Consider the following 13264-nt stretch of genomic DNA (forward strand, 5'->3'; position numbering starts at 1 on the left):
CAGAACTGGGGTGGGGCATGAGGTCCCCCCCTACACCTGCTCCCCAGCCTCGAGTAGGGTGGGAAAGTCTCCAAAATGATTGATCCATTGAGCAATCCCTCCCAACATCCATCTATCCACCCCATCTAAACACCCATCCATCCCCATCCACCCCTGTGTCCATCTATCCCCACACACCCCATCTATCTAGCTCCACACCCTGCCCCCTTTTGTGTCTGGCTCCCTGTTGGACCCTGCATTTCCTGCGGGAGGGAAGGTGGGTCAGAGAAGAAACAGTCCTGGGGAGAAGGGGTAGGGAAGCTGGCTAGGTCTAGGGTTTCTTTTGGGGTCCCCTGTTATCTCCCCACTGGTGAGGGGCTCACCAGGCTTCATGGGGGATGGGGCTGCAAGATTCAACACCCCCCCCCCGCAACAGAGAGTCCTGAGCTTTAGGGGAGCAGCAGCAATGGCCAGGGAGAACGGGGAATTTCCCCTTCCCACACCCAAGGTCCTCGCTCCACCCCAGCAAGGTGGGGGCACTGGATAGCTGAGGGGACCAGTGTTTACTGCAGCAGCCGATGGGCACATGGGGCTTGACTCCAAGTGCTCTTCCTCTCCTGCTCTGCACAGAGCCCTCCACAGGGGTGGGGTTGTCTGGGCCCCGGGAGCAGTAGGACTGGGAATCAGCATTTCATTGGGATGCCTGGGGCAGCTCCCGCTCTCACAGCAAGGGGCTCAGGCTCTCAGCTGACTCAGCCAGCATCACTGTGTCAGTTACATCCAGGGCAGCTCCCCCATCTCCCAATGATGGGCTCAGGCTGTGACCCTGGGATTCCAGCATGGGTCCAGTGTGCCTGTGGCCCAAACCCCCAGTTAATGCTGTGTGGTGTGAGCTCCCACCCCTTTATTCTGCCCCAAGATAAGGGGGAATGGAAGTCCCCTGTGTCTGTGGGTCTTTGGCCCTGTCCAGTGGCTGGCACGTGTCAGAGGATGATGACTCCCAACTGCTGCTGGCTTCTTTGTACAGCCCCTAACGCCATGGGGGCCTGGAGCAAGACTGGGGCACTGAGGTGCTACTGTAATACACCTAATAGCAATAAAATGTACAGCGCCTGGCACAGTGAGGGCCTGGTCCAGCACCAGTATGGCTAGGTGCTGCCAGGACCAGCGCTAGTGTTTTTAGCGCCCCAGGCGGACGGCCATTTCGCTGCCCCGTACACTGGTCCCGCGGCTCTGGTGGACCTGCCGCAGGCATTCCTGCGGAGGGTCCGCTGGTCCGTGGGAGGTCCACCGGAGCCGCAGGACCAGGGGACCCTCCACAGGCATGCCTGCGGCAGGTCCACCAGAGCCACCTGCTGCCCCCCCAGCAAAATGCCACCACCCAATAATCCTGGTGCCCTAGGCGATTGCCTAGGTCGCCTAAATGGATGCGCCGGCCCTGCGTGCTACCATAATACACCTAATAGCAATAAAATGTACAGTGCCTGGCACAGTGAGGGCCTGGCCCATGACTGGTGTGCCTAGGTGCTACCGTAACACACCTAATAGCAATAAAATGTACAGCGCCTTGCACAGGGGGGGGCCTGGCCCATGACTGGGGTTCTGAGCTACCAGGATACACATAATGATTGTTAAGAAACCAATACACCACCAGCAGGTTGAGTCAATAGCTCAATATCCCTCCATTGGCCCATCCAGGTGTTTCTTGTGTCGCTTTGTTTCAGGCTGGGACAATAGAACAGATTTCCTCCTCACTGTGCCCTTTCAGGTAATTCCTTTTTGCTGCATCCCCGGCCATGGCCAGCAGGTGCCAGGCTGATGACACAGGCAGGCCTGTCTGCCAGCAGCATCATCCCCAACCAGCAGGCAGCCTTGGGGGATGCCCAAGGAACCCAGAAGCCCCTCCTAGCTCTGAAGCCAAGGGGAATTCAGGGGCCTAATAAAGCCCAGCTACCAACCAGTCAGAGGACACGGGGAGGGGCCCCCTGCTCTTCCCTGGGTAAGTGACTGTCCAGGAGCTGGATCTGTTATAGTTTCACAAAGAGAAGGCTCAAGGGTGACTTGATCCCAGTCTAGCAGTGCCCAGTTCCCTGGGGAACAGAAATTTGCTAATAAAGGACTCCTGGCAAACAAGGGTCTGACACCATCCAGTGGCTGCCCCTGCAGTGAGCAGAGGTGGATTTACAATTAAACACACAGGGCCCTGGCTCAGGGGCCCCCAACTACAGGGCCGGGCAGCCCAGCACCGTCCAGCACCCCCTGTGGGGAGAACCGCTGCAGGGGCAGAAGCTGTGGGGGAGGGCAGGGAGGGAGCTGTTCAAGAGCCATGATGGAAGTGCGGGGTGCAATGTGCTCCCCCAGCTGGTAAGCCGGGCTCCTGCTGGCACCTGGGATTCCTGCTCTAGGCTGGCGCTGGTGGCCCCGCATGCCACAGCAGGCAGCCAGGGGAGGCAAGCCGGCTGGGGGCACCCTGTGGGGGAGGTGAGTGCGCTCCCCTGGTGGGGCATTGTCCGCACCTGTCCTGCTCCTCTGGACGCTGGGCAGCGCAGGTGTAGTCCCTGGCATGCACTGCTGCTGGCGGCCCCTGGGAAAAGGCCAGAGGAAGGGAGCCACAGGCCAGGGGGTCTCAGCTCTCATGTGCTGCTGCCCAGCTGTAAGGTCTCCCACTGCAATACACACACACATCTCCAGCCCTGAAACAAAGCGCCAGAGATTTCAGAGTTTTCATCTAGTTCAAAAAAACCTGCTTTAAAGAAGCATCACCCCAGTAAAACTCTTTCTGTTTTTCTGACCAGAATACTCTGCGCGGAAGGAGATACCCCTAAGCAATGCAATACCAGCTCAATGCATGGGGTAGATGGAGCAAGCTCCTAACCCAATTCCCTGTTCTAAAAATTAAGGTAATATACAGTCCATAGCAGGGGTAGGCAACCTATGGCACGAGTGTGGAAGGCAGCGCAAGCTGATTTTCAGTGACATGCACACTGCCCAGGTCCTGAATGCCTGTCCGGGGATGGGGGCGCTCTGCATTTTAATTTAATTTTAAACGAAGCTTTTTAAGCATTTTGAAAACCTTATTTACTTTACATACAACAATAGTTTAGTTCTATATTATAGACTTACAGAAAGAGACCTTCTAAAAACGTTCAAATGTATGACTGGCACGCGAAATCTTAAATCAGAGTGAATAAATGAAGACTCAGCACAGCACTTCTTAAAGGTTGCTGAACCCTGGTCCCCACAGAACAGACATCTCAGAGATTAAGCTGATAAGAAGAGAGATAACATAGATCATACTTTTACTTCGAGGTCTGAAAAGCACAGATGAAGTTTTTATCTCAAGACCAAAAACACCAAGACACTTGATCACACCTATGTACCTACCAACAAACTATTGGCACTTGATCTTAGCTCATAGAATGGAGACACAAGCCTGAGAGACTGTGACATACGCCCACCGCTGCCCCTAATGCTCTCTACCTCACCCTGACCAGCTATGCAACAAACACCACAACTAGGTATCTCGAGGTGAGGCTCACTTCCCCGACATGACTCCAGTGGAAGGATTCAAAGCAAGACCCCTGAACACAGAATTATGTTCAAAGAGAGAGAAGTCTTGCAGCCACCTTCCTCTTGCTGGTTTCCCTGTACACTCCTAATCTGCATAAATCCACCCACTGACCTGTGACTCGCAATCTCTCACTGTTCACTCTTATGCTCTTTTCTGTGGCTTCCCACGAAGCAGGACCGGGTTGCCAATGGTGCCATTGACCTACTCTCAGGGCAGGGGGCTGGGAGCACTCCCACGACCCCCACCCACACCCCCAGCCCCCTGCCCTGACTCCTGCACTCCCCTCACCTCCCCAGCCCCCTGCCCTCCCTGATTCCTGCACCTCCCCACATCCCCACCTGCACCCCTCGCACCAAATAGGAGCTACTCCAGGTAAGTGCTCCACACTCCAACCTCCTGTCCCAGCCCTGAGCCCCCTTCCTCACCCTAAGTCCTGGCCAGACCCTGCACCCCAACCCCCAGTCCACTCCTGCACCCTAACTTCCTCCCAGACCCTGCACCCCCAGCCCTGAGCCCCCTCCAGCACCCTAACTCCTGGCCAGACCCTGCTCCCTAACCCGCAGTCCACTCCTGCACCCTGCACCCCGACCCCTGAGACCCCTGCACCCTAACTCCTGGCAAGACCCCACACCCCAATGGGTTTTTTAAAATTTTTTTATAAAGGGCTCTTCTCCAAAGCACTTTACTCTAGTTAGCTAACGGTACAAACAATATTTGGAAAGATCATTAAGTGGTTCACTGAGACCCCCTGCGATTTTCAAGTGGAAAAATGAGTTAAACTAGAAAACCAGTCGAGGTACCTCACTTTGTTTTCAGTGACTTGCTGTTACTTATAGGAGGAGGATGAAGGGAAAACGAATGAAAAAGGGGGGAGAGGGAGATAAGAGAGAATGGGCTTTTTCTTGGCTGGGTCCCAAGGAGGGGCCCCAAAAATGAAGCTGAGCACAGGGCCCCACTACCTCTAAATCCGCCAGACTGGTAATCAGGTGTGAATTTTTAATGGTGAGGGTGATTAAGCATGGGAGGAACTCACTGAATGGGGATCATGGTGGATTCTCCTTCACTGGCCATTTTAAAATCAGGATCAGGTGTTTTCCTAAAAGAGCTGTGCTAGGAATTATTTGGGGGAGGGTCTCTGGCCTGTGGGCATGTCTACACTTAAAATACAGGAGTGCTGGACCAGGGAGGATCGGGGGTCACGGCCCCACCACTTTTTAGCTGCTGTAAGGGTGAGCGATGGGAGAGAGGGGTCTTGGGGGAAGAGGTCGGGCAGGAGGCAGGCCTTGGGGAAGGGGTGGTGCATGGGTGGACCTCAGGGAAAGGGGACAGTGCAAGGATGGGGACTTGGGGGTGGGGGCTCATGAGGAAGGGGCACAAGCAGTGCCAGGGTGAAGGACCTGCCACCAAATTTCCGCTGAAGGCCTGGAGTGCAAGGACCCCCCGCCGCTGAATTTCCGCCGAGGGTGGCAAAATGCTGCCCTGCAAATCCTGCCACCCTAATGGAAGCGCCAGCCCTGAGAAAGGGTGACATGGGGGTGGGGGCTTGTGCAATATTGTGGGTGGGGCCACAATTCGGGCACTGTTGCCCCCCTATTTTTAGGGTAACCCACCTCCCCGGCAGGTGGGAGCTAGGGTGATGGAAGGATTCTTCCCCACTGCAGGTTCAGTCGCTCTAGCTCCATCTCTCCGGGGTGTGGATGTTTCGCACCAGCTCAGCGACGCAGCTATGCCAGTGTAAGTGCCAGTGTAGACCCTCCCTAAGATGGGCACACTAGTCCCATCTGGCCTTGGGGTGGCAGCTGCTGGCGATCACAGGGCAGAGAGAGGAGATTAGTGACACTGGACAGAGGCAAGAGACTGGAAGGTCTTCGCAGGGAGGATGGGGGACTCTGTCCTCCAGTGCAAGGGGCCCAGCACCCAGAACCCTGAGCCCAGGGAGCGGGAGAGGGGGAGACGCATGGGATATTGACTGACTTGGGCTGCGAGCTGCTTTGCTCCGATAAGCTACATTAAGCAGCTTTGCATCTGGCCACAGAAGCGTTCCAAGAAAAATCCTGAGGGTTGACCAAATGGATTGAGTGTCCCAGTAAGCGGGGCAGTTAATATTACCCACAATGCCCCAGTACGGCGCTAGGGGGGGCTGAGCTGCAAGGACCAGGGTGCAAGGAACTCAGCAGGGGGTGCTCTCCCCTCGCAGTCACTGCTGGTCCCAGGGTGGCACTAGGGGGCGCTGTGCTGCAGGGACCGGGGTGGGAGGGGGTCAGTAGGGGGCGCTCTCCCTCGCAGTCACTGCTGGCCCCAGGGGGCGCAGTGCTGCAGGGACCGAGTGTGGGAGGGGTCAGTAGGGGGCGCTCTCCCTCGCAGTCACCGCTGGCCCCAGGGTGGTGCTAGGGGGCGCTGTGCTGCAGGGACCGGAGCGTGGGGGGGTCAGTAGGGTGCGCTCTCCCTCGCAGTCACCGCTGGCCCCAGGGTGGTGCTAGGGGGCGCTGTGCTGCAGGGACCGGAGCGTGGGGGGGTCAGTAGGGTGCGCTCTCCCTTGCAGTCACTCCTGGCCCCACTGTGGTGCTAGGGCCCCCCCCCCACCCCTGTGCACTTTCCCCCATGCCCCTCTCCCTCCAGCAATGGCTGTGATTACAGGGTGGCCCTGAGGAAGCAGGGGGCTCCCTGCCCACTCGGTACCCCATGGGCGAGACCCTTTGGCAGCCTGGCCCTGGTACTGGGACACAAAGGAGGCAGGAGGGGGTGTCTGTGTCCCTGGAGGCCGTGTGGTGGGGGAGGGGTGCGCGGAGTCCAGATGTGGCGGTCGTGGACAATAGCCGAGCGGGAAGGGACAGATGGGGCGGTGCACACAATGCGGGAGCCGTTTAGCATTCAGGAGCCGTGCTCGGCTGCCTCCCCTCCTCCCCCGACGCTATTGAGCCCAGCCAAAGGCTGCAGCTCTGCCTGGCAGGATGAAAGGACCCATCTGCTCCCAGCTTCCCCGTTCGGCCCAGGCTGGGACACCTGGGAGGCTCCCAGTGCCCGGCCGGACTTGGCCGCAGCCGTACAAATGGGCCCTTTCCCTGCCCTCAGACCCACTCCAGAGGGGCCCAGGGAAGGTTCGCCCCTTCCTGGGGTTTCCCCCAGAATCCATTCCAGTGAGGGACATGGAGCCACTCTGACTCTTCTCCTCCTGCACCCCAGGGTCTATCCCCCGAGGAGGCCGGGGCCCCTTTGACTCTCCTCAGCTCCCCCGGAACTAACGTTCCTGTGCGGCAGGCCCCTCGCCGAGTGTCAGCAGCGTGGCACTGATCCAGCAGCTGGCTGGCTGACCTGTCCCAGGTGGCAGGGGCCCATTGGCACTGACTTCCCCCAGCAAGGAAACTGGGACCTGTAGCAGGGAGCTAGGGCCCTTCCATAAACCCTTGTGTACCCAGCTGCTAGAGCAAAGCCCCCGCACTCCCGGTTTTACTTTGAGCTGTTATTTCATGATCACCCCCTTGCTTCCTCTTTCTCCCTAGATGTGCTCTAACCCCCAGCCCATGCTTCCTCTCATTGCTGGGACTAGAACCCAGGAGTCCCGATTCCCCAACCTTCGCTGTGCTAACCCCACAGCTGGGGAAAGATCCCACAAGTCCTTCTGCCCAGCCCTGCCACTCTCACTATCAGAGCCACTCCCCTTCCAGAGCTGGGATAGAACCCAGGATGGAGTCCTGTTCCCAGCTCCCCTGCTTTAACCACTAGACCCCACTCCCTTTCCAGAGCTGGGATAGGACCCAGAAGTTCTGGCTCCCAGACCTTACTCTAACCACTAGACCCCCACTCCTCTCCCAGAGCCGAAAAGAGAACCCAGGAGTCCTGTGCCTAAAACCCACAATGCCCCCCTAAAACATTTCTGTATTGAACTACCCCCGTACCCACCCATCCAAGCCGAACGTCACTGGGTGATCGCCCTGCCTCACAGCCCAGATTGTCCAACAGAAGCTGCTTCTGGCTGGCCTGCAGGGTGAGATGTTGCAACTAGAAACATCCCCTGGGGTGGGGGTGGGGGGCCTCTGCCTCCCTGCTGGCCTGTGGGTCCACACCCCAGCCTCTCACCCCTGGGGGGGCACTGGAGACAGCCAGGAGTGGCTGCAGCCATGGGGAGTTCCCTCCTGGGAGTCCCATCCTTGCTGCTCTGAAGGACCCCTCGCCGCGTCCCACCTGCATGGGTGGCGGGTATAGGAGGTCAGGGGGCGGCTTGGGGCTAGCCAGCCAGTGGCCGGGGGGCCAGGATGGCACTCTGGGGGCTGGCCAATGGCCTGGGGGTTGGTCAGGCAGGCCGGCAGCTGTGGGGTTGGGCTGGTGCTCAGGGCCAGAAAGCGGCCCAGGGATTGGGGTGGTTTGGCCAGGGATCGTCCAGTCAAGGAGGGCTCAGAGCTCTGACGGGCGGGAGGCAGAAGGGGCGGGGCCTCGGGCAGAAGGGGCAGGGCCGGGTGGGGCTAGCCTCCCCAAAGGGGCATTCAAGAGCCGCCCATGGCCACCTGCCAGCGGGCAGCATCTGTCAGCAAGGGTGCAGCCCAGGCCTGAGATATGAAACACCCGCAGAGTGATAGAGTTTCAGGCCAGAAGGGACCCAGTAGCCTGTCCCCCTGGATAGCCTAGGTCATTCTAATCCCCCAGCTCCCCTGTATTGGAACCATCAAGAGATGGAGACCCCACCACTTCCCCAGGCCGCTTGTTCCAAGGGCTGATCACCCGCATCATTACCCAGCTGAGCCTATATTTCTCCTGGGGATTCACCAGGCCACAGCTGCCGACAAAGCTGGGTACAGCGCGCCCTGATCCACCACCGAGCCTGCTTTGGAAGGGGGAAAGAAGCTGTTTTGAAGGATGGTTTTGCACCAGGTGAATTAGAAAAACACCAGGTGTTTCTGTCTATTGCACACAGCCCTAACACACGACACTGTGAGCCTCCGTTTCCCCATCCGTGCAATGTCCCTGCGACACGTGCTTTGAGATCCGCCTGACGACAGGAGCTAGGGATGGTTCCTGCCGGAGTTGTTGCTCTCGTCTTCGGGCCAGCGGCTAGAGGGGAAGGTGGCCTGCAATTCCTCCAGCACACGGGCAGTCAATGACAGTTTGCCAGATGTCAGCTGAAAGCTGGGGATCGCGGCCTGTGTCCCGGGAGGGCAGTGTGGTGGAGTAGTCACAGATGGGGGTGGGGGGCAGGCCACTCATCTAGAGAGCAGGGCCAGGGCTAGGTGGCTGCAAACTCGCTAGCATTTCAACTCAGCGTGCCGCCCCTTAGGCTTGCAGGGGTCTCCAGGGCGAGCTTAGGGCTGGGAACATGGTGGCAAGAGCAAGTCCTGCTGACAGCAGTGGAGTTAATCCGGATTCACACCTGGGTCAGTGAGAGAGGAATCAGTCCCATTGACACCAGTGGAGTTATTCCGGATTCACACCTGGGTCAATGAATGGAGTTAATCTGGATTCACACCTGGGTCAGTAAGAGGGAAATCAGTCCCGCTGACACCAGTGGAGTTATTCCGGATTCACACCTGGGTCAGTGAGAGGGGAATCAGTCCCGCTGACACCAGTGGAGTTATTCCGGATTCACAACTGGGTCAGCGAGAGGAGAATCAATCCTGTTGATACCAGTGGAGTTATTCCAGATTTACACCTGAGTGAGTGACAGGGGAGCCAAGCTCGCCACAGATGGTCTTTCCTTGAAAACTCCAGAGCAGGATTCACAAAATGATGCTGGTTGAAAAATTTAAGTTATGAAGAAACTGAGGAGTGTGTGTGTGAGGATGGGCCGGGTGGGGGCTGGGTTGGCAGAAAAAGGCTTTTTTGACCAAATGGAAATTTTCACTGATCACATCCAGGTTTGCCAGAAATTTTTGGTTTCTTGTAGACAAATGAATGGACATGACAGGCAGGCCTACTGCAGCCTGCCTCCGCTAGGCCAACAGGTGTGTTCTGCCTGCTGCTTTACCTAACACAAGGTGACATCACACAACACTTATCCAGGACTCCTCCAGTTTGTCCTACTGTGCTAGCGAGTCTCATCTGTATGGGAACTGATAGGACCACTCTCCTGCTTGAAATGGTTCCCTGGATGAGGCGCCAAACAGACACTAACGATACCTGAGATCGTTAAAAGGGGAAATCGATTAAAATCCAGTTCGCTTGCCTTCATTTCCCCTTCACTTTTTACTGTGTCATTAGCACTTTCCATACCAAAGTTTCATTCCTACCTACACCTGTCACCTATAGAACACCCATTTGTGCTACTTCGAATCCAAAGACAACAGCCTTCTAAAACCTGCCACCCCTGGCGTGAAGCTGTCCGCCATTTCCCCCCCAGTGACAGGGTTCCCCATATTTTATTTCACCAGGCCATTGATGTTGGAGGATCAGGCGTTTTTCAAAAAGGAATTATCACACACACAGCAGTGATTGATCAGCTGAGCCTTTCCCATGGCAACAGCGTTTTATGGTCAGTTTCACCTTCAGGGTCCTTATTACTGCACAAGATGGGTGTCCGCCACTCCAGGGGATGGGTGTTTTCACTCCAGGGGATGGGTGTTTTCACTCCTGGGGATGGGTGTCAGGGATTCCCAGGAATGGGTGTCCAGAACTCAATGGATGAGTGTTGTCACTCCATGGAATGAGTGTCTGGCGTTTCAGGGGATGGGTGTCAGGCACTCCCAGGGAATGGGTGTCAGGCATTCCAGGGGATGTGTGTTGTCACTCCAGGAGATGGGTGTCAGGAACTCCCAGGGATGGGTGTCAGGCATTCCAGGAGATGAGTGTCAGACACTCCCAGGGATGGGTGTCAGGCACTCCAGGAGATGGGTGTCAGGCACTCCCAGGAATGGGTGTCAGGCACTCCCAGGGATGGTTGTTGTCACTCCAGGGGATGGTTGTCAGGCACTCCCGGGGATGGGTGTCAGGCACTCCAGGAGATGGGTGTCAGGCAATCTAGGTGATGGGTGTTGTCACTACCAAGGATGGGTGTTGTCACTCCAGAAGATGGTTTTCAGGCACTCCCAGGGATGGGTGTTGGGCACTCTAGGGGATGGGTGTCAGGCACTCCAGGAGATGGTTGTTGTCACTCCAGGGGATGTGTGTTGTCATTCCAGGAAATTGGTGTCAGGCACTCCCAGGGATGTGTGTCAGGACTCCCAGGGATGGGTGTTGTCACTCCAGGGGATGGGTGTCAGGGACTTCCAGGGGATTGGTGCTGTCACTTCAGGCATGGCTGTTGTCAATCCAGGGGATGGGTGTTTTAAGGTACATCATTTTTAAGACACTGGTTTTTCACAGGTTTTGGTTTCTTGGTTTGTTTTTTTCTTTTGTTTTTAAATTGTGGCAATATTTCCTATTAGGCTCAGATTATCTAAACAACATTAAATGTTTGCTGGCATGTATTTTATCAGAGCTCCCGAATTAGAGAAAGAGCTTGGGGAGGCACTGGGCAGCCAGCCAGAGAGATAGACCTGAAGATCTTGAAAACTTCTCTCTCTCATGAACAGAAGAGGATCAAAAAAAAAAATTTTCTTCACCCACCTTGTGTGTCTAATATCCTGGGACCAACATGGCTACAGCAATACTGTGTAGATGGCTTGATGCGGAGTGTATAGGGCTGGATAGATAGATTGGGATGTTTGGGGATAGATCGATCGATTGATAGATGCATAGATAGAGATATGTATAGCAATAGATGAGTGAGTATGAAGGGATAGATCAATCGACAGATAGATTGATGGGTGTCTGTGGGGATGGATAGATGGATCGGGGACTAGGGGGACAGGCAGGTGTGTAGGAAGGGATAGATCAATAGATGGGGATGTGTGGGGGCAGGCAGGTGGTTAGGGAGGCACAGATTGATAGATGAATGGACAGCTGGATTGAGGTGTTTGGGGGGGGATTGATCAATGGATGGATGGATAGTTGGCAGTGTATGAGGAGGGACAGATGGATCAGGGTGTGTGGGGGTAAACAGGTGGGTTGGGAGGGACAGTTGAATGGATGGATAGATGGGGTGAATGGGGATGGGTGGATGGATCGGGGTGTGTGCATGCAGACAGGTTGATAGGAAGAGGCAGATGGATGGATGGATGGATATATGGGGGTGTATGGGGATGTATGGATGGATCGGGATGTGTGGGGATGGATCGGGGTGAGTGGGGGCAAACAGGTGGGTAGGGAGGGGCAGAGGGATGGATAGATGGGGGTATATGGGGATGGATCAGGGTGTGTGGGGCAGATAGGTGTGTGGGGAGGGACAGATGGATAGATAGATGGGGGTATATGGGGATGGATCGGGGTGAGTGGGGGCAGACAGATGGGTAGGGAGCGGCAGAGGGATGGATAGATGGGGGTAGATCAGGGTGTGTGGGGGAGACAGGTGTGAGCGGAGGGACAGATGGATGGATAGATGGGGGTATATGGGGATGGATCGGGGTGAGTGGGGGCAGACAGATGGGTAGGGAGGGGCAGAGGGATGGATAGATGGGGGTAGATCAGGGTGAGTGGGGGCAGACAGGTGGGTAGGGAGGGACAGATGGATGGATAGATGGGTGTAGATCAGGGTGTGTGGGGGCAGACAGGTGTGAGTGGAGGGACAGATGGATGGATAGATGGGGGTCTATGGGGATGGATCAGGGTGTGTGGGGCAGATAGGTGTGTGGGGAGGGGCAGACAGGTCTATTGGGGAGGGGGTGTAGCTGGATAGGCAGATGACAGTAGCTCACGCCCAAATCCACCCCCCTCTGCCAGCCCCGCCCCCACCCCGACACGGCCCCCACCTGCCCCACCGCTCCCGGGCTGACAGCCAATGTGCCGGGGGCGCGGGGAGGGGCGGGGGCGTCGCTCCGACGTCAGGGCTGGGCTCGGCCGAGCCGGCAGCTGGGTCGAGGATGCTGCACTGGGGACCGGCGGCCGCGCTCTCCGCCTCGGGCTGCAGCGATCGCGGGAGGCTTTAGCCCTTCGCCTGTGCCCGCGGCCGGCCCCGCCGCCCCAGCTCCTGCCAGAGCCGCTCAATCCTTCCGCCGCCTTTCCCCCCACCTCCCCCCGGGGGCAGCCCGCGGAGCCCTTCTGCCCGGGGGGAGCGCAGGGTCCTTTGCGCCTCCATCCCTCTCTTCCTGCCTCCTTTGTGCTTGTTCCTCCCCAAACCCCCGCCGCCCGCCCCCGTGGCGGGAGGGGGCGAGAGGGAAGCGGGGGGGGAGGGCCTGGGATCACCCCCCTGAGCCCGGCTGCTCGAGCTGCCCTTCTTTGTCAATTGCATCTGGAGGCTCCCCTCCTCCCGGGCACCCTCCTGTGACCCCCTCCGCCTCCATGACTACACAACCATGTTAAAGCGCTGCCATGGATTTATATATTGGATTTACATATTATATTTTCTGTACTTTGCTGAGAAGAGATGGATTTAAGCACATACTCAAAGTTAGGCATGTGCTTTAGTGCTTTGCTGAATCAGGGCTATGATGGGGTATACAAACCTATGCTGGAAGTGGTTAAAGCCAGAGGTTTGGAGTGGAGTCGAGGTGGCTAAGTTCACAGTGGTGGAGCAGTTCACCGCTGTAAGCAGAGTCAGGATGAGCTCTACCCTGGTGGTGAATTATGGGGAGTGTGGAAAGAATTTCAGGGAGTATGGAAAGGAATTTCAAGTATTTGCATTGGCACACCCACCTCACCTAGCATAGCCCACAGCAGCCTGGGATGGTTATTTTGACAGCTCTGGGATCC

The sequence above is a fragment of the Chelonoidis abingdonii genome, chromosome 11 (genome assembly GCF_003597395.2).
Source record: "Chelonoidis abingdonii isolate Lonesome George chromosome 11, CheloAbing_2.0, whole genome shotgun sequence".
NCBI lineage: Eukaryota > Metazoa > Chordata > Testudines > Testudinidae > Chelonoidis > Chelonoidis abingdonii.